The following is a 22,483-nucleotide window of genomic DNA, read 5'->3' as shown; positions in this document are numbered from 1 at the left end:
GAAAGCAAGTCTCATCACCAACTCCGGCCTCTGGAGTTTTGGTGTTTGAAATCGATTTGCAATAGTTTCACCCGTGTTCTCAATGTTAGGTTACATGGTTGAATCTAGGAAGTAACCACTTTGGGTGGATCTGACTAGTACAAACATTCAGTAAATGCAGTGGCCATCGATAGAAAGAAAAAAAAAAATGCAATAATAAACTTGAAAACTTACTATATATTGATAACGAACCTTTTTATTTATATATATATATATTGATAGCATATTTACACACAAATCTTTAACTTACATTGAAAATGAAACAATGTTAGAACTTCAATTTTACACCATCTTCCAGCTCAGTATAATAGAGACGCAATGTAATGTTTTATTTAACATTTTAATTAGGTCAAATTATGTAAAAAATAAAATAAAGCAATAGCTATAATTATCAATAAAACACTTTGACTTGGTAAAATTACATAAAGCTATAACTAAAAAAATAGCACAAAATTAATAATTATAATTATAATTATTAATTAAACCAGCTTAGATCCATCTTAACTCTCAATCTACCAAAAGTAATTATTAATTAAACCAGCGTAAATCCATCTTAACTCTCGATCTACCAAAAGCTAAAAGAGATCAAATCTATTGAGATCCAAACCTCTTTTAGAGTGAAAAGAGATTTAATCCCTCTCGATACTTCATAGATCTGAAATTAACATAGATCTAGTACTTATTGGTTCTTAACAATTAGTCTTTAAAACCTTTGATTATATTATATATTATGAGATGTGAATTAGTTTAGAATAACCAGATTTATTTATTTCAATAATTAAACTTGTGGATGGATATAAATAAGTTGCCAGTGTTTATTTGTTTTTGTTATATAAGTATAGATTATATGATTTATTTTTTATTATTAGTTTGTATTTTAATATTAATATAGAATTATTTTAACTTTGTATTTTATCAAGTGTCATGAGGAATCAATTCTTTCAAGATTCTTCATGATATTTGCACTCAAAGGGATTTAATTCTCTTTGGGGTTTGGTGGTAACTTTTTACCCTGAGAATCAAGAAGAACATAAGCATGCTTAGGGTTTAGGTCACACTTCCAACAACGTTGTTGAAGCCTATGTCTTGTATCAGAGTTTGAGGAAAATTGTGAATATGGGAATTCATGAGGTTATTGTTTTTGGTAATTCCTTGAATATAATTCATCATATATCTAGGATCTCTCCCCTCATATACAAAGTTAAGTAATATTTTCAAGCAGATTTATTAGTTATATCCCCGAGGAAAAATGTCTATGTGTTCTTAGATCAAACAACTCCAAGGTTGATCACATGGCTAATTTGGGGTTAAGGCTAAATCAACATGAAATTTGGTGGCAGGGGCAAAAGGGGTATGTCCCCCTTCCTTAACGGGGGCAAAAGGGGTATGTCTCCCTTCCTTAACAGGGGCAAAAGGGGTGGATGCTTTGCAAATTTTGGTTTTTGTTGGGTGAGAATTGATGAATGTAAAGGAATATTGTAGATATTGTAGCATTTTGTTCAAAAGCTCTAAGGTCATAATTTTGTAAATGGTCATTGATACATACTCCAGTGCGACCATGTCCATTGATTTCAATTTACTTTTGTAAATCATATGTCTAAACTCAATATATTTTAATATAATAGTTATTCTCGGTTCTTATTATTAAAAAAAAAAAGGAAGAGTTTTAATTCTCTTGATAGATTGGAAGTTAAAATGAATCTATATTATTAAAAAAAAAAAAAAATTATCATTTTCATTATTCTTGGCTCCTTTAATTATTTGTAGGGCCTTGCTCCTTGTTATATTTGACTTGGATTTTTTCATTGATTTTTCTTGGCTTCTCTATTTATTTTTAGGGCCTTAGCTCCTTGTTTTATGTTTGACCTTGAAAAAAAAAAAAAAAATTCTATTTTTGATTATTTTTAGTTTTGATTTTATTTATATTATTGGAATATTTCTTTATTATGTTATTTTTTTTAGAATAATTTTATTAATTGTTTATAGGATCTTGACACTATTAATTATTTTTAGGACTTTGCTCAGTTTCATGTTTGACTTTGAATTTTTATTTATTTTTAATTTAATTATTTGATTATATACCAAGTCGTTACTTATTATTAGATTTTATTTAATATAATTTAATCTTAATCATTAATGTTATATATTAAAATATTATTTTCCAAAATCTAGTCATTTATTATAGCCATTAACTTGACTAAGGGTCTCTACATTGCTCTCTATTTAAGTTGGTGCCATGATCTACCTCTTCAACTTGTCCTGACCATGAACCACACTGGACGATTCGAAACGTGTGACAAAACTTTTTCCTATGTAATTACCATTGAAAACATTTTTTAAAATATTATTTATATTTATATAGAAACAATGTTATTTTAATTTTTATTAAAACTCAGATGATAAGTATAACAACATATATATGACTTTTTTTGACATATTTTATTATTTTTAAATTTAAATTTAATTATATATATAGTCTAACTTATAAATGAAAGAGTCTTTTCCAAGGTATTTTTCTAGTTAATTTTAACCAAATTGCGACAAGAATTTTTAAAAAATTGAGTTTAAGTTGTATAATCTATAGAATTCTAGTTCTCCAAGGGTTTTTTAGGGCGTTGAAACCATTTATGAAAAAAAAATGAAACAACAAAAAAATCATAATCTTGTTTGAAATTGTATCATCGGATTCAAGTTAAACTATATATATATATATATATAGCGTTGAAACCATTTATGAAAAAAAAATGAAACAACAAAAAAATCATAATCTTGTTTGAAATTGTATCATCGGATTCAAGTTAAACTATATATATATATATATATATATATATATATATATATTAAATTTAAATATGAAATTCTAAAATATAATGATTACGAATATAAATTATTATTTTAATTTATTTTATGTATTCAAACTTCTTCATCCATAATGAATTAAGCAAAGTCTTTCGCTAGAAATCACATAAGAGAAATTTTTGGCCAACGCGTTTCCAACCAACAAGTGTGATTCATCATCACGACCAGATGAAGAGGTAGACCATGGCAAAGGCTTAAATAGAGAGCAATGAAGAGACATAATTTCAAGTAATTACTATATTTAAACAATAATATTTAAGTTATGATATTAATTTATTAATATATTAAAAACAAATATTATTAAGTAACAACTATTTTAATTTATATTGTATATATATATATATATATATATATATATATATATATATATATATATATATATGAATCATTATTATTTTAATTTATTTAATTTATTTTAATGTGGTATGTATATGATGAGTTATTTCTTTAAAATAATTTTTTTGTAACTTTATTTTTTCCCCTTGGAAAAGTCGTAATTTTCATTAAACAAAGAAAATTACATTTTGTAGATGCAAAAGCATATGTTGTATGTGAGGCATAGAGCCTATCAAGTATGTGGTGTCAAAAATGGTGTACTCCACGCAGGGAGACACTGAACTTCATTAATAGTTTCAAAAGATTCTCTACGCAGAGAGTATTATATAACTGTCATTTTGCATGTCTGATAACTTTAAACATAAATAATATTTACGTAATCAAAAATATGTAGGCTCCATCTGAGACAATTAATTTGTAAGGTCCATAAAAGGTCTATGATAATGGTGAAAGTAGGCACCATCCCTCTACTCCTGGATCATCCAAGTCCCGACAAGCTTGTGCGTTGCTTCCTTGGATAGGAGATCGGCAGCTGAGTTTCGTTCCTTGTATATATGATGACAAACAAAAGTGTCAAAAAGGATGATGAGTCAATGAATCTTGTCCAACATATGTCTCAGAGAATAAGCATTGCAGTTAGCTATTTTGTTTATCCAATTGCAAACAATTTTTGAGTCCCCAAACAATTGGATGTTCCTGCATTATTTTTTCAGAGCATATTGTATGACATATTTGGCCGTGATAAGTTCGGAAAAATTGTTTGTACCCCTCCCCAGACCCATTTGAATTTTGAAAAAATGTGTTTCAGTAAGGTGCAGAATGGCGCCTTCCCCACATCCAATTTCCTGAGCTGAGTCATCGAAGAAAGCCCAAGGCTGAGAGTGATTTATGCTTTCAGGGGTAATGTGCTTGGGAGTGGTGTTTGCTTCTTCATCAGGTATGATGTGGTAATCGGATAGTATACGAGCAGAGATAGAAGGCCAATGGGGGGCTGAGTTCTGAAAAATATAACGGTTGTGGGCAATCCAAATAGCCCAACATATGAGGATTGGAAGATTTCTAGATTTTGACGGGGAGGTAGCAGACCACCAAGAGACCTAGGCTTCTTTCACGGTTGTACCCTCCCAATGGTCAGTGTCCTCGCTGTTGTTCATGCACAGACAACACCAGAAAGGTCCATGGAGAGCTCTTTTGATTAAGTTGTCTCCTGTGGGTATCTTATTCTTCAGAATTGACCACATGAGAAGTCGAGACCTGGGTGGCGCTTTTAACTTCCTTAAACTTCTCCACCAGGATTCACATATTTGTGGTCTATGAGAATCCATTAAGACTAAATAACCTTCTTTAGGTGAATATCTCCCGTGCTTTGTAGGTGCCCATATTAGCTCATCCTCTCCTTCCAAAATTCTGATGTGAGATTCGGTAAGAGTTGTTGTGTAATCCACCCAATATTGCATCCAAGGTTGTGGAATGTGTAGTGCACGCCCAGATTTCCAAGCTTGTTGAGCGAAAGTGGAGTGCTCGATGTCCGCAATATGGCCAATATGTGTGATGCTCATGGTTGTGAGGTGGTTCTTAAGCTCATCAAACAGCCTATGTGCATTTCCACATCCGATCCAGGGGTCCACCCCTATTCTCACTAATGTGCCCTAATGAATTCTCTAGGTGAGTCCTTCCCGAATAAGAGACATCGATTGCATAATAGCCTTCCATATAATTGATATGTCAGCAGTGTTCCACTGTGGTTGTCGAAGCCAATCCATGAGACTTAGAGGAGCAATATATTTTGAAGTGGCAACCTTGGTCCACAAGATGTGAGAGGTGATTAGCTGCCATCCTAGCTTGGCCGCCAAAGCAGTAGAGAAATTATCCAGCCTTTTGATCCCCCATCCACCCCACTTCTTTGGAAGAGCAAGTGATTCCCATTTGGCCCATGCAAAAATTCTCCCCAGTTGCTTCCCTTTCCATAGGAACCTACAACATAGATTTTGAATTCTGGATAAGATACCCCTTGGTATCCATGCCAGAGACATCCAATACACCGGTGTGGCTTCCAGAACTACTTTGATGAGTATCAGTCTGCCTGCTCTTGACAGATATTTGTGGTACCAAATGTTGAGTCGCTTTTCCATCTTGGTAATTAACCAAATCCAGTCTGCGATTTTGTAGCCATGGGGCTTTAGCCTATATCCCAGATACCTTAGTCCATCATCCATGTGAAGAAGTGTATAAGGAAATCTGTGCAGGGCATACTGAATCTCATGAGGAGAGCACCCAGTGGTAGTTATGGTGGACTTAGCATCATTAATGATCATACTTGTGGCCACTAGAAAAACAGAGAAAGCGTTTTGCAATGAGGTCAAGTCACCAATACTCCCATTGAGGAAAATTAGTACGTCATCTACAAAGAGAAAATGTGTCAAGATGCATCTATTAGTAATCTTGATACCCCGAAGCCTTCCCCTGTTATGTTCCTCTTTTATGAGTCTGTTGAGCCCCTCCATAATGAGTAAAAAGAGTAATGGGGACAGGGGGCATCCTTGCTTGAGACCTCTCTCGGAGTGAAAGAAAGGCGATGTCGCCCCATTATCAAGGACACTGAGAGTTAAATTAGTAATGGAGCACATAATCCATTTTATAAACTCATAGGGGAAGCCTAAATGAGTTAGTAGCATTCTAATGTAGATCCAGTTTACTCTGTTAAATGCTTTTGAGAGATCTACCTTTAGGATCATACCTTTTATTTTCTTCGTCTAGATGGAGTGCATGATTTCTTGTGCAGTCCCAACAACCTCATGGATCTGTCTGTCTTGCAAGAAGGCAAATTGCTCAGATGAGATGTGGGTGGACAGGATCAGACGAAGGCGGTTGCCTATGATCTTGGCGATGATTTTGTATATGCAATTGCACAAGGAGATGGGGCGGAAGTCATCGAAGGTGATAGGGTTGCCTGATTTGGGGATGAGAGCGATGAAGGTGGAGTTGAAGGCCTCATACATCTTCCCATTGATTCGACAGTCCTCTATAACTTTTAAAAGATCCTCTCTGAGGGAATCGAAGAAAGCCAGGTAGAATTCCACATTCCATCCATCCGGTCCTGGGATTTTGTCACATTTCAACCATTTTAAAGTGGGTTTGAGTTCCCCCAATGTGACTTCCCTGGTCAGATCCAATACATCTTCCTGGTCTACAAATCTGGGAAATAGTTGAGCTGTGCGCATGACTTCTGTTAGAGTAGCAGTTGGGGGAGCCTTATAAATTTGTTTGAAGTGTGATGTGGCCAAAGTTGCTAAACTTGAGAAAGTATTCACAATTTCTCATGCTCATTTGATAGCTGCCATATGGTGTTGATGGCTTTGCACCCGTTCGCGAACTTGTGGTAGAATTTTGTATTATCGTCCCCTTCAAGAAGCCATATAGCTTTGCTTCTTAGTCGCCAGCTTTCTTCTCGATCCTTTAGTATTTGACTCCTCTTGGCTAGTAGGGATGTAATATTTTCCTTGTGTTCTTGGGAGGAGTAGATCCCTCCATGTTCATTCTCGAAAGCAGTTATCTCCTCTTCAGTTGCCTTGAGGATAAGGTCTTCCTGTGTTCGCTTCTTATGTGCCCAGATTTTAGATAGACTCTTCAGTTCCGTCAGGTTGTGTGCAAATCCTTCGACAATGTTCCCACTGGCATCAGGGGGATGGGTCTTCCAAAATTCAGTGACTAACCTGGTATAGTCTACATCCCTTAGCCAGGAAGAGTTAAATTTGAAGGGGGCTCTAGGCTTATTCATTCCTCCTCTTATTTCTAGGTAAATTGGCCTATGATCTTATATGCCCCCAGATCCAACCCATTGTCGTATTCTATGTCCCATATTCAGCAGACGCTCCTTTATGAGGAACCGGTCAAGCCTTCTGGAAAGGCTGTCCTCTCCTGTTCTATTATTCCTCCAAGTGGGTTGAATTTTGGCTGAAGGGATATCGATAATGGTGACCCCAAATTTCCGTAAATCCAATAGAAAAATTTAGGTCCCCACCCAGGATTATATTGTCCTGTTGAAGAATGTTGGAATTTAGCAGATGATTCCAGTATTCTGCCCGGGTTTGGCAAGGTCTATAAATGCTAATAATCTTGATCTCTGTTTCAAGTTTGGGAGAGTGAATGTCAGCCCCAATGTGCCAAATGCTCCCCCATAAATTACAAATTTTAATGGAGTGAGAATTTATACCCAAGGTCAATCCCCTCGATCGACCATTTGCATCAAGACAGTGAAAAGTCCATCCAGGGAGCCAAGATTCGAGCAAGTGAGAGATAACACTAGCCTGACCCAGAGTTTCTTGAAGGAAAAGGAAATCGACTAGATCAAAGTTTAGTAGTCTTCTCAGGGCTAATTTTTTCCCAGGGCTAGCCAACCCTTGACAGTTGAAGGATAACAACTTCATGGGGGGGGGCTTCGAGGGTATTCACTGCTCTAAGTACCAAATCTATGGATTGTTGCCTTCCAGCTGCTATCTCCTCCCCATCCTGTAAAATGGCTTTTGATAAGGAGGAAGGTCGACCACGAGGTTGCTTAGGGGGGCGGGGGAGGAAATCAGTCCAATGCCCATGGAATCAGGGGCCCGAGATCGGAGCAGGTATCTGGAGAATGAGGGATCTTGATTAGAGATAGATGGAATAGCGGGGGGGATCCTCCGGAAAGGAAGGCGGGGTACAGGAGAAGGTGGGGGAAGAGGGTTGAAGGGGGTAGGCCAAGGTAATGGGAGGCTGAGAGAAAGGAGCAGAGGCCTGATAAATACTTGAAGCAATGCAAAAAGATGAAGTAGAAGGATAAGCAGAGGAGGAAGTAGAATCAAACATACCCGTGGAGAACGCAGCCTTGGCAGTCACCCTTGCCCTGGTCAGAGGAGGTGAGGGAGGCTAGTATGGTGCTTTCCCATGCTTCTTCTTGGCCTCTTTTGCAGGTGCTTTCTCTGCAGCAACCGAGACTAAGAGAGTCACTGCTTCATCAGACGAGGGGGGATTCTCTTGTACTTGAGGGCACTTTGGGCGGTATGGCCTTATCTTTTTCTCTTGTTCACGCCTTGCCATTCAGAGGGCAATCATTGTATAAATGTCCCACCTTGTGGCACCATCTACATCGGAAAGGAACCCCCTCGTAATCCAGAATTTGCAACCGTGAGAAAGTTCTCCACTGTAATGTAATGTGCTCCTGGAGACCCCCTCTTGTATCCAGGTGAACCAAGATCCTTGTGTACGCCATCATACTGGTGGATAAGTATGATTTGTCATGCTCTAGGTAGGAGCCCAAGGTGTTTCCAATGCGCCGAAAGATGTCTTCCAACCAAAATTGAAGGGGTAATCCAAGAAGACGGACCCATATTGGCCTGACTCCTATCTGTTCTCTTTCTGGGTCGAAAAGTAGATTCCAGCGGCATAGGAGGATGGGGGCTTGTTGAAAATGCTAGAAGGAGGACAGGACCCAATTCGTGTGCTTGGCTCTGGAAAAATGTAAAGCGAACCAGCCTCTAACGAATGTTTGGATGAAGGGAAAATCGGCCAGATGATGTCCCCAAACCTCTGATGTCCATAGCTTCAATCTTACCGTTGTATAGCTCCTACCCTGAATCCTTCCAACCAAGACTTAGTCTACTGTGTCCATTGAGTCTCCCCACTAAATATCCTCCCCAAGTCGTATAATGACATCCTCGACCTTAGATTTGAAACACTTGTATTTCTTTCTCAAACGAGGTTCAGCTTCAGAGGAGTCTTGCCGACCCCCGCACGGAGAGGGGTTTGTATGAGGGATCTCAGTGATATGGTGTGAGCCAGAGGGGAAGGCGTCCGAGAGAGGAGGAATGTCAGTGTAGCAGCCGGAAGGGGGAGCAGATGTAAGAGGCGCCAGTGGAGACCTCTGTACTGCACTCGAGGGATTTCTGGGAAGAGGGTTATGGGATCCGGCAGATGGAGGGGGAGGAGGATAACTCAAGGAAATGATTTTGGATTAGGGTTAATGCAGCCGGTCACAAAATTAAGTGAGGATGGAAACGGGGGGGTGAGGAGAGCGCCGGCCAGGAGGGGGGGCTCAAGAAAGGTCACCGTCGAACTGGAGGGCCCCAAGATCGAGGGAAGGCCTGCAATAGCGTTCGATAAATCACAGTAGTAGGGAAGCAGTCCTTCCGAGGATGTATGTGGGATCGGCCAGATGTTGACACCTTCCAACGGGTCCTCTGAGTAATCGACGATATCCAAGTCCATAGCTGCTTCCGGAGTAACCTTCGCCAGCTGCCTCCGAAAAGAGTGAGTAACCGTCGCAGCATACCTAGGTCAGGTAGAGTAGGCAGGTAATTCGGAAACAGATTCACAGTGCTGAGGTAAAAACGAGACCGTTTACGAGGATGCGGATGGTGTTACGATGACCGGCACGACAACAGGTAGTCAGGTCAGGGTGATTGCCTCTATAGGGAAGGAGCAGGCAAATCTGCAGAAACCCTAACCCTTTTCATGCAATCTCCGGAGCTCCATCTCCTTGTAATTTTATTAATAAAAATATAGTTACAATATAACAAAATGAATTGAATTAATTTTTTTTATGACAAAGAATTTTTCGGTGAAAGATGGGAAATTTGTTTACATCATTCCATGCTCTTGTGGGACTCCTTATATTGGTGAAATTAGTCGATCAATAAATCAAAGGATTTGTGAGCATGTTGCTCACATCAAGCATGGAATTGTTCCTCAGCTTTCGCAGAACATGCGGAAAAGACAAATCATCATATCTACATCGAAGAGGCTAGGGTCATTGCAAGGATTAACCATTTTCATCATCGTAAATTTAGGGAGGCCTTGGAAATTGAAAAGAGATCTGTTAATCTAAATAGAGACGATGGTTGGAGTATTAGCAGGTGTTGGATCCCTACTCTATCTTCCTAGGTTCTCTCTCCTTTTTTTAGGTCTATTAATTTTTTTTTATTAGAAGACCTTTCTTGTTATTTTATAAGATTTTAATTTATTTTTCTTTATTGGTATCTTTTATTTGATTCTAGTTAGTAAACCTTCCTTTGGTTTTGTAATATTTTAATAAAATCAATTGTATTAATAATATTATTTATATTAATACAATTTATTATAATACAATTTTAATAATATTATTTATAATATTTAAAATTATTATAATACTGATTATTTATTAATAATAGTATTTATAATAAATTTATTTTGGAACTCTTAGTTTGACATTTTCCCTTCCTTAATCAAAACAAAATACTATTAATAAACAAATAAATAAAATATTATTAATGTATTATTTATTAATAACGGCTATTGAGTCAAACTAGATGTTATATTCTAATGACTAGTTAGCTTCTCTCTACATCTATTTAGTTCCATGCCTAGATCCAGTTCCTCATCTTGTCCGGAAGATGAACCACACTAGTTGGTTCGAAACGCGTTGACAATATTTTATCCTATGTGTTTTTCACTGAAAGTTTCTATGTCATACATATTATGGATCACAAAAGCCTGAATTCAAATAATTTTTTTTAATTACTTTTTTTAATTGAGATGATGTTATTTTTATTTTTATTTTAAATCTAATGATCCATCATAAACATCTCCTCCATATTGGGTTGTAGAGCCCCTCTTGACACAATTATAGAGAAAGGGATAAATGAAGTTAATCAAAGTCATTTGTATTTAATTTTAATTTTTTATTAAAATATATAATAGTTATTGAAATGTTGTTAAACCAACCTAGATCTATCTTAACTCTGGATTTACAAAGTGTAGAGAGGAATCAAATCTCTCTCTTGAGGTGCAAACCTCTTTTAGAGTGAAAAGAGGTTTGATCCCTCTCAACGCTTGGTAGATATGGAGTTAATATGGATTTAGGTTGCTTTAATTATTAACCTTTAAATAGGCTATGTTAGATAATAATACCATTGGAAAAAAACAATGGGTTAAGAATACCATGGGAAAAAACAATGGGATGGAGATTGGAAAAAAACATCCCAATATTTTGTATGGTTTGTGCACTTTGACAAGTATCATTTATTGTGTGTTGTTATTTATGTTAACTCTTGATTAAAGATCACCCGGATGTGGGTGCTTTTACTTGCCATTAAGCATGGCACATGCCTCGACACCTGGGGGTAGGACGGAAGGCCGGCACTTGTACGCGGAGGCCTGCAAAAGAGAATATCAGTTAATGCAAATGGCAATTGAATTCAGTTTGAAGCAGAGACGAAGGGACGGCGCATTCAAGCCGAGCATGGTAGCTCTGGACTCGATGCAGACCAGGAGTATGGCTCAAGGCTTTCCCCCCGCGGTGATAATGGTTGCCACGCCTTATATTAGGACCGCCATGCCAATTAACGAACAGAACTTGCCCATTGCTGCTGGTGTTTTGAGCGGGGTTACTCAGGCTTCCAGCATTCGAAGAATTGATAAGCGTTTGGGGTCTCTGGCCTTAGGCACCATGCCGAGAAGCAGAGGCGTGCCCAGGCGGGGAGGGAGGTCTGGTATCCGAGTTGGCCCTGAACTGGAAGAACTGCATCCAATTTCGCCCATGGCCTCCGCTCCGCCCTCGTCCCCTAGCTCAGAGCAGGAATGCCTTGTTCCGCAAGGCACCTACCAGACTTTTCGTCTCAGATTTCCTAGCCGGCTCGTCAGACCATAAGTGGTTGTCAATCTCACGGTTTACATTTCTGAGGAAGAGCCCGGAGATCCCAATTCAACCTCCCCTGCCTCTGCAAGTGTTCAGGACAGTGACATTCTCCTAGGCGACATGAATGGACTGGTGTATAGAGCTCACCATTTTGAGGAGGCCCTGGCCCAGGACGCCCTGGTTCAGCAAGCACCGGCTCAGGAGGTTTCGGGTCTTGCTGCTTCCGTGCAAGAGGTTCTGCCGCCACCTAATTCGACCATGGAAAGGGAAGTCTTCAACGCACATGCTCAGCCTGGATCGGGAGAGCTGTTTCAGGACGTGGAAGGGCTGGTCATCTGGCTCGACTCGCCCAGTCCGGACAAGGGAAAGCAGCCAGCGTCGCCCAGCCAGCCTGCCTAAGCCTCTTCGGGTGCTCTGTCTAGTTTTTTGCAATTATGTCGATGACAATGTTGTTGTTTCCTTTTGTTCATTTCAGTCCAAGGTCTCAGTTTATCTACTGCTGTAAGTCTCAGGCTATTCCAGTATGCTTTCTATGTATTAGAGTCAATGATGTAAACTGGTTCTGTCCTACCAGTAGCAATGGTGTTTTTGTCAGTTAGAGTCCAGGTTATCTGAAGTCCAGGAAAAATCATTATGGACTGTGTTTTGTAACTCAGTTAAAGCAGATAGACAGTATAGTCCAACTTCTACTGTTTGAGGACTGGCCTCGGCCTCCTCGGAAGGTATAACCATTGTACATATTTTTCCTTTCTTTATAATAGAACTAGCCTTTACATAGAAAAAAAAAAAAAAACTCTTGATTAAAGAAGAGAACTAGGATGTTTCAACAAAACCACCATACTTCATTAATTAATTAAGGGTGCATATAGCAACAAGAGTAGGGTTTTACTAAGAGATATGCAACTCTGAGAGTTTCAGTGGACATAATGCATGTTTTGTGGCTAGATGGCTAGATCAGGCAGGTCTTTGCCTCCGCTCCCACCCCATGCTCCAGATATTTTTGTGTTTAACGTATTGGTCGCAAACTGGGTTATGGTACTAGAAGGTAAAGCCTTCTCGTTTTGTTAATAAGTTGGAAGAAATTCCAAAGGTCGAGGTTTTTGCACCACAATCAAGAGCACAAGCCTTGCAACTGGTTGAACATGGCTTGGTAGGAAAATTCATGGGGATTTGACCCTCCTTGCATGTTGTGAGATCATGGGTTGAAAAAAATGGAACCCATGATTAAGGATTCTGTCACTTAGCTTTCTGCGAAAAAAAAAAGTTTTTTTACCTTCTTTTTCAAGAACAAGGATGATCGAGACCTGATCTTTTTAAGCATACCTTACTCCATGGGGGCCTAAGGATTATATATAGATCGATGGACCCTAGATTTTAACCCCAAAAGTGATGTCCCATATGTCATCCTTGTTTGGATAAAGCTCCCTTTTTTGCCCCTGCATTGCTAGAATGATACTACTTTCATAAATATCGACAATGCACTTGGGAAATACATTGATCAAGCTAAGCCACTAGAGGGGCTCTTCTCCTATGCAAGGATATGCATGGAGGTAGATTTGGATAAGGGGTTCCCAACAACAATAACCCTAAATCTGGATAGTTGGACCCATATTCAAGAGGTTGACTATGATCAACTTCCTTTTAAATGCAAAGTTTGCCATGAATATGGCCACTTTGTAAGAAGCTACAAAATGAAGCAAGAGGAGCAGCAAAAACAAGGGAATGAAGGAGAACAATGGCAACAACAAAAGAGGAGAAGAGGCCCAAGTAAATAAGTGAACAATCTTCCAAAGTAGCCAAATTGAGCATGGGAACAAAAGGAAAGGACTATCTTCCCCTAAGCGATCCACTCAGGGAGAAGGGGAAGGATCTAGTAAAGGCCAAAATGAGAAAATAGTAGCTTTAAGGCTCTCAATTTGGTGACTGAAGAAGGGGGAATTCTTGAAACCAATGTACAAGAACAAGTACAAAATTCAGGACTTGGGTATGAACCATAAAACAATTAGAAAATGATCCAATACTAGAGAAACAAATAGTGGAATCTTCCTCGAAAGAGGAACAATTTCTCTCCCCTAAAAGCTCCAAATTGGGGCCTTCCTTTCTGAGCTTAGTTGACGAGCAGTGAGAGGTAGAGAAGGAAAAGGAATTAGAAAGCCAACAGAAGGTTGGTTAGTGAATCAATATAGAGGTAAGGCACAAAAAAACAAAGAAGGATAAGGAAATGGGAACACATGCAATATTGGATCCAAAACTAACAGGATATAGAAACACAAGAAAAGGAGGCAACCCAACCCCTCAATAAGGGGCTACTCATATAACAAGTAATGAGGGTCCTCTCTTGGAATTGTAGGGAATGGTATCAGCAAAAAGGATTGAGAAAATTAAATCTTTAATCAAGAAAGAGAGACCCATAGTTCTCCTGCTCCAAGAAGCAAAATTTGGGGATCAAGAGGTCCTCCAAAATCAACACAAAATTTGGAATGGTAGTGGGATTCTTTCTATTAATGCAAGAGGAGCTTCAGGCAAGATATTTGTAACCACCCCCTCCCACATTTACCTAATTTCATGATACTTCCAAGGTAAACATGAGATGAGTGTCACTATGACATAATCCGACCTCCTAATTCTAGTTAAGGAAGTGGGGCCTACAAATTGTCCACATACTAACATCCTACAGGGACTACAGGTCATTCAGAGGTTGAACAACCACCCCAAGTGACCAAACCCTAAGCTGGAACCCTTTTTTTCTACCCTGGGTCCACAACCACACCCACAACAAGGCATGCATGTGGTTATGATGGTATAATCACACACATAAGCCTAGTTGCCAGTAGTTATGACCTAAAATATTCAGTTTTGAGCGTGTGGTCCCGGTATTTGTGCCGCCTTTTCAAGACAACCTCCAAACCATTGCCCATAATTGCCTGAGACTTTCCATAATCATAATTAACATGACAACAAAGCTAAACATTTGGTGTAAAATCAAAAACTTGACCTAGACTTCCTAGAACACACTAGACATTTTTTCAAACGCATGGCAAACATGTAAGCTACAGGTCGTGAATGCATATCTAATCATATTAGTCTGAGATTCATCTAAGAATCACCAGGAAGGTTATATTCCCTCTCGACATAGCTACAACAACACTTATTAGTCCATACATTCATCAACCAATTAATAACCAAACAATTCATGACAAGAGCCACAGATGGTACACATCATCTAACCAACATATAACCATAAAATAACCAGAATAGGAATCATGACAACTCAACCATACTATCACCAACATAATAACTACAAGTATACATGAATCATAGTAGAAGAATAACTTTTATTAGTATACCACATACCACCCGACCATAGACTGGGTTGAACCAATCTATTCCAAGCATGAATGTGGGATCTCATGGAATAAACAACAACAAAAAAACAAACCAGGGCTTCCAGAGGCCAAACCACCTCAACCCTCAACCACATTGATTGCACCTCTATGGTTGAACATCACTGACACCAACCAAATAGATTTCTACCCAAGTTGTCTAGGGCTCTAGAATGTTTGTCCCAACCTAGGCTCCAGGACTAATAACTCAACCCAAGTTGTTTTAGGGCTTCCAAATCACTTGTTCCAACCCACGACCATCAGGGACCCGAACACCAATAAAAAAGAAACAACGAGTGGAAAAACCCACAACAACATGGCTATCTATGAAATGGCAAGGTAGGGTAAGGTTAAAACCATTGTCAATCCAAGAAAATCTCCATGCCAATGACAACTCATAACTAGAAAATCACATGCATATACCATTCATCCAAAAATCAACGAGGAAATCACACTTGTAAATAGTTACCTGCAAAGCGATCCTGTTGTAGTTGTTAATCCAATTGTTCCCTTGCACTTTCCTGTTTTCCTTTGCCTTGTTTTTCCAAATCTAAGTGGATATTAGGGTTCCCCAATGAATGCTCTAAGTGTGCAAGAGTATGAGAGAATGAGAGAATGAACTAGAGCTACACCACAAAATTGTCAAAATGCTAGCAACTGATCCTTAGAAGCTTTTTTATCATTGAGGTCTCTATTTTCTTCATTTTCCTTCAATTCCACTCTCATGCAAATATGTGTCTCTTCACCTTCCTTTTCTCATATTTTCCTTTATTTTCATAAATAAATGCCAATTATTACCTCTTCGCCTTTACCAATGCCTTTGCTAATTTCCATAGTTATAAACAAACAAAAAGTGATACCCGCTACAATGTATGCCCACCATTCAACTTGGAATACGTGTCCCATGGCCTTGATCTTATATTTTTTACATGGAAAACCAACCAGGGGTTGTTACAAAACCCTCCCCCTTGGGGGAACACCATCCTCGACATTCTATGACACTTATGACCAACAAAACCATCGAAAACAAAACATACTGCCCATGGAAATTTATAACCCAACTTGTTGCATTATTTACAATGACCAGTGTTGAAAATGTGACAATATTATCGTTCACTAGAGCTTTATAACATAGTTCATTACGGTATTTACAATAACAACCACATGTACTTATGCACATTTCCTTCAATCAACAAATAATCATACTATCTATGGAGCTTTATAAGCACAACTCGATACAATATTTACAATAATATACATATTCACATTTGCTCCAACCAACAAATAAAAGGATACGGTGTCTGCATTAGTCAACAAGAGAATCTAGAGGCTCACACCTCCACCCTCAAAAGTGGTACCAGGATTCACCTCCTTCATAGGAAGTTCAAAATCCACTGCCAAATTCAAACTAGCATCCAATGTCTAGCGTTATGATCCTTGTGCTACTTTTCCTCTCAGTGAACAGTTGTTGGCTTATTGTTCCAAGGCACACTCCCAATGTGCTTCTGATTCCCTCTGGAAATGCTAATGACAAAAAAAAATGTATTCCCCGACCTTCCCTTCTCAACTACATAGTCCCTTGGGTAATCCAGTCACCCCCTTCTGTGCAGTCACACATCTTCCAAGTTTCGTTGGCATCCCCCTCTCTGCTACACAGTCCCTCGGACGATCCATCCCTTGGAAAGGTTTCCTCGCATCAGAAGGTCCAAAAACCAAGGCATATCCCTACCTCAAAACCATCATACCAGCCATAACATGTTCATGGCAATCAATGGACACTATTGGGTACCAATGTCCCATAATGGCCTTGCTCCTGAAGTGATTTACTAACATATTGTTGCATGTTCCAATTCTCTTTACTGCTACCAATTCTCTGGCAGCCAATTCCAACCACCGAAACTGGGCATTTTCCATGCTATCCTGTACCAAGCACATAGTTTCCATTAGATCCAAAAGGAATTGAAATAAATTCAAATCACACCTTATTGGTAGCTCCTTAATAAGGTGCACTGCAATTCTGTTTACTTCTTGTCACAACAAGTCAAAATAGTTGTTTGATCAAATCATCATGTATAAACATATCACATCTGGTTAACTCAAAACTGAACTGTCATAAATCAAAATCATAGATTACATGTAACCATCATAAATCAAAGTCATAAAACACATGCATAATTTAAAATTGAAATAAAATATTGATACTTGTTCTTTATCCTTTTTGTACACAAATTGAATTAGTTTCCAAACTCGGCAAGCACTTAGTGCCTTCTCTTCTCTTCAATCACGTACACCCACACACGACGTACAACACCACACCATACATACACCTACACTCAATGTACAACACAATACATATACATTCATAGAGTTCAAGACAACAAATACACATCACGATACAACTATTGCACAATACACATAACACAATACAACATGTACACAACACAACATGTACACAATACGACATGTACAACATGTACATAGTACCACATGTACACAACACCACATGTACAACATGTAAACAACACCACATGTATAACATGTACACAACACCACATGTACAACATGTAACAACACCACATGCACAAAATGTACACATCACCACATGTACAAAATGTACACATCACCACATGTACAACATGTACACAACACCACATGTATGACATTTACATAGAACCACCTATACATAGCAGCAATACTGCACATCTAGAGACCACACTATCTCTACCAGACAACCTTGCCTCTAGTGTCTTTCCACTATCCATGTTTGTCCTTGCATGTTGCAGATCATGCTGCTTTCATTCCGTTGATGTATCCGTAATCGTTGTTTGTTCGTAACATAAACATAGGCATAATTATAAGCATATACTACCAAATCATATCCACACGATACTAACCTTATAGCTCTGTCAGGGTTACTCTTCCCACTTTATTTCTCATAATACCAGGAACCTCTTCATGCCATTCACCTGCATAGGAAATCATTCGTCCACAAGAATGATCCCTGACGACCTTGTCAAACATTAGCATAAAAAAATCATGATCCCTGACGACCATGTCAAACATTGACATACATACATACATGTATACATATGTAGACATAAGCATAATCACAATCACAACATAACTACCATATATCATAAGGTCAAGGTTAAGAGAACTCCCTTTATCTATGCACAACATTGAGAACAATAGTTCCCAACATAGCCAACGAATCTGATGCCTCAAATACATTTAGTTTACCTTTCTATTACCTTTCTCATGGTTGTCTTGCCACCATCCATTTAGCCCAATGGACATAACTAACTCAACTGACTATCATATTCTTGCCTTTATTTTCCCTTATACATGCATCAGGTTTCATCTGGGTCTTACTGTACCTGTTGGGTTTCATTCATCTCTTCCCGAGCTTCATTAACTTTCCTATTCCCCCAACTAATTCCCAAGACCCTCAAAACTTGAAAGGCAAGAAAAAAAAAGAAAACAAGAAAAGAAACCATGAAAACCAATAATAATACGACACCACCAACAAAGTGGCATGGCCATGCACTAGACACAATCAAAACCACAAGTCAAGCATAAACAAATCCCAAAGCATCGAAAGCACAAAACTAGCAACAAACACCATGACTCAACCCCATGGGTTCCGAATGCTTCCAAGGGAAAGTTCAACCCGAGCCTTCTTCAAGATTTCATGACAGTCTCTTTTTCCACGCAATCCCTTGCATCATCCTGGAAAAAACACACAACTGTCAGTGCATAAATAAACATAACAATATATCGACTACCTTACCTTGTTGTACCCAGCATGTTGACCTGTAACTAAACACTTACATATATCATCTCTCAAGGAACTCCATTTCCTTGATGAATCCAACCATAATTGGAAACTAATTGTTATACCTGTCAAATACATGTTCATGAATATAGCACATATCCACATGATGTCAGACAAAATCAAGGTTAAGAAGACTTTTTGTATTCATGCAAAACACTCATTCGTTTGGAATTGCAACTTCCAAACATAGCCAAAAGAATTCTCACCCAATTCCTTTCTTTTATCTTTTCGTTGCTACAATTGAGTCTTCTTATGTGTTATCACATCACCCAACTATTAATTATATAAATAAATCAATTGTTACCTTGTCATGCTAATACCAAGCATGTTGCCTTGTAACTATTCACACATTTCAGTCACATGTTCCAAATATCAAGACATCATGTTTATTAATTGTAAATAATCCTTTACCAAGACTAAGAACCATGTCATAAGTCCAAGCGTTTGAATTTGGAAGCTCTGATACCACCCTATCGTATCAGATATCACCCAAAGAGAATGGAAACCCACTCTGATACCACCCTGTAATGCCCCCTCCCACATTTACCCAATTTCACAAGCCTTCTAGGTAAACATGAGACGAGTGTCACTATGACCTAACCCAAACTCCTAGTTCCAATTAAGGAAGTGGGGCCTACCATCCTACAGGGACTACAAGTCACTCAGAGGTTGAAGAACAACCCCAACTGATCAAACCTTGAGTTGGAACCCTTTTTATCTACCCTGGGCCTGTTACACAGTATTTTGTCACACCTCCTGTTAACTTCCTATTCCATATGCCGAAGTGCCAAAACATTGACAACTGTACAACATATCCATCATGATATACAGACCAAAACCTCCCTAAAGAATCAAAGGAAAACTTCCCTGAATCCATTCCGAAGAAGGTTAACTAAAAACATAATTTTTAGGGCCGACGAATTTTGCTACACTTCCTACCTGTGTTGATGGCAGGTTGCTTTGTTTTAACCTAGTGTTGCCAATGCAGGTTTTGATATGAAAACCCGCGTTAAACCCCTTCTGGCAGGTTTTCCCAAACTGGAGGAGAAACTTCGTGCACTAGAACCTTCGAGAACAACGAGCTAGATATTGGTTGTTGTTGATATGGACGAGCTCTCCCATTTGGACCTCTTGATCTTATCATCATGGGCTTTCCCCTTGAGATGTGGACCTTCCTCCCTCTTTTGTGGATCCCTAATTGTTATGCTCTTAACCTGCAAAATGATACCCAATACAGAATATGCGAAGAAAAGATACCCAGAACACAGAATAGCAATGATTTTATTATTTAGAGAGTAATGTTCACTTGCCTCTTCGAGGGGGCAACCTCCAATAGAGCAGAGCTCGACTACAAAATAAGACACGATGCTCCTCGCAGGGAGACTCTATCCTTTATATATGACTCATACATGCAATACCACGGGCCAATACCGTGGGTTTTATTAATACCATCTATCTAATACTACGGCCCATTTGCAACTAACTGTGGTTCCTTCATTAATTGCGGATTAACCACTTACAATTATTAATATGGGCTTTATTGACTCTTGACTATGACGTGATCCCATTACATAAATAAGGGGGTTAGGGTGGGACCCTAACATGCCCTCCCCCTTAAGACGAGACTTGTCCTCAAGGCTGAAGCTGCGGAAACTGCTGAAGTATAGTGGCTGGTTCCCAAGTTGCATCTTCCGGAGAGGTGTCTTTCCATTTGACTAGGACTTCCTTAATCATGCGGCCGCGCAGTTTCTTGTCTCGTGTGTCTAGGGCCTATTCGGGTTGAAGCCAGATGGACCCTTCTTCGTCCAATTCAGGTAGACTGGTCTGAATTCTACAATTGTTCCCAATCACTTTCTTGAGGCATGAGACATGGAAAACTGGATGGATTTTTGCAATAGGTGGCAAGGCCAACTTGTAGGCCACTTCTCCAATGCACTGAAGTACTTGATATGGTCCGTAGAATTTGGGAGAGAGTTTCTGACACCCCTTGTCCTTGAGTGATGTTTGCTTATATGGTTGTAGCCGTAAAAAGACCTGATCCCCTTCTTGAAATTGGCGCTCTGATCGATGTTGGTCTACCTGTTGCTTCATGCGGTTCTGAGCTTGATGAAGATTCTCTCGAAGATGGGTGAGCATGGTTGCGCGGTGTTGTAGGAGTTGATCCACTGCTTGTACTTTTGAGCATCCCTTGAGATACGAAGTAGGTGAAGGTGGGAGTTGACCATATACTGCTTCATAGGGAGTCATTTTGGTGGTGGCATGATAGTTGGTGTTATACCACCATTCAGCCAGAGGTAACCACTGTACCCAAAGGTGTTGCTTTTCTGAAGTGAAACACCTAAGGTAGGTTTCTAGACATTTGTTGACGGCTTTGGTTTGACCATCTGTTTACGGATGATAGGAAGTACTGAGTTTGATTTGAGTGCCTTTTATTCTGAAGAGTTCTTGCCAAAAATTACTGGTGAAGATCGGGTCGCGGTCGGACACAATAGAAGTGGGCATGCCATGCAATTTGAAGATCTGATCCATGAAAGATTGAGCAACCAAAGTTGGTGTAAACGGGTGGGGTAGGGCGCAGAAATGAGCATACTTCGACAGTCGGTCCACAACCACCATGATGACTGACTTGTTCCCTGACTTTGGAAGACCTGTAATGAAATCCATAGAAACCTCCGTCCAAATTGAGGCCGGAATGGGCAATGGTTGTAATGTGCCTGGTGTGTTGACGGTTTCCCCTTTGTGGCGTTGACAGACATCACATTCTGCTACGAAAGTAAGGATGTCCTTTTTCATGCCTGTCCAAAAAAATGATCTTCTGGTGCGAGCATACGTCTTCTGAAAGCCCGAATGTCCTGCAATGGGAGATGAGTGCAATTCTGCCAAAATGCGACTTTTGAGGTTGGATGTTGGTGATATTACGACTCTGTCCTTGTAGCGAAGAATATCATCCTGCCACGAGTAGCCCTTGGTGGAATTTGGATCTACCTGCAATTGAGAAATGAGTTGGGAGAGCCCGGGGTGTGAAAACCATTCTCTACGAGCCTCTTCAATCCATTCTGGAATGGGGAGGGAAATTGCTAGCAGAGTACTTTCCTCCTCAAATTGGCGAGATAATGCATCTGCTACACTATTGTCTTTTCCTTTCTTGTAAATGATCTCATAATCATATCCCAGCATTTTGGCTAGCCATTTATTTTGTTTTGGGGAGGATAGGCGTTGCTCCAAAAAATATTTAAGAGTGTGATGATCTGTGCGGATTTGGAAACATCGCCCCAATAAGTAAGGTCGCCAGGTCTCGACTGCATGTAAGATGGCCATCATTTCCTTCTCGTAGGTAGATTGGCCCAAATTCCTCCCACTGAGTTGTTGGCTTGTGAAGGCCAA

The sequence above is a fragment of the Pinus tabuliformis genome, chromosome 1_2, assembly GCF_031772625.1.
Source record: "Pinus tabuliformis cultivar Carrire ecotype Pingquan chromosome 1_2, CPIR1, whole genome shotgun sequence".
Taxonomy (NCBI): Eukaryota; Viridiplantae; Streptophyta; class Pinopsida; order Pinales; family Pinaceae; genus Pinus; species Pinus tabuliformis.
The sequence above is the reverse complement of the archived record's forward strand: the minus strand, read 5'-3'. Positions refer to the sequence as shown.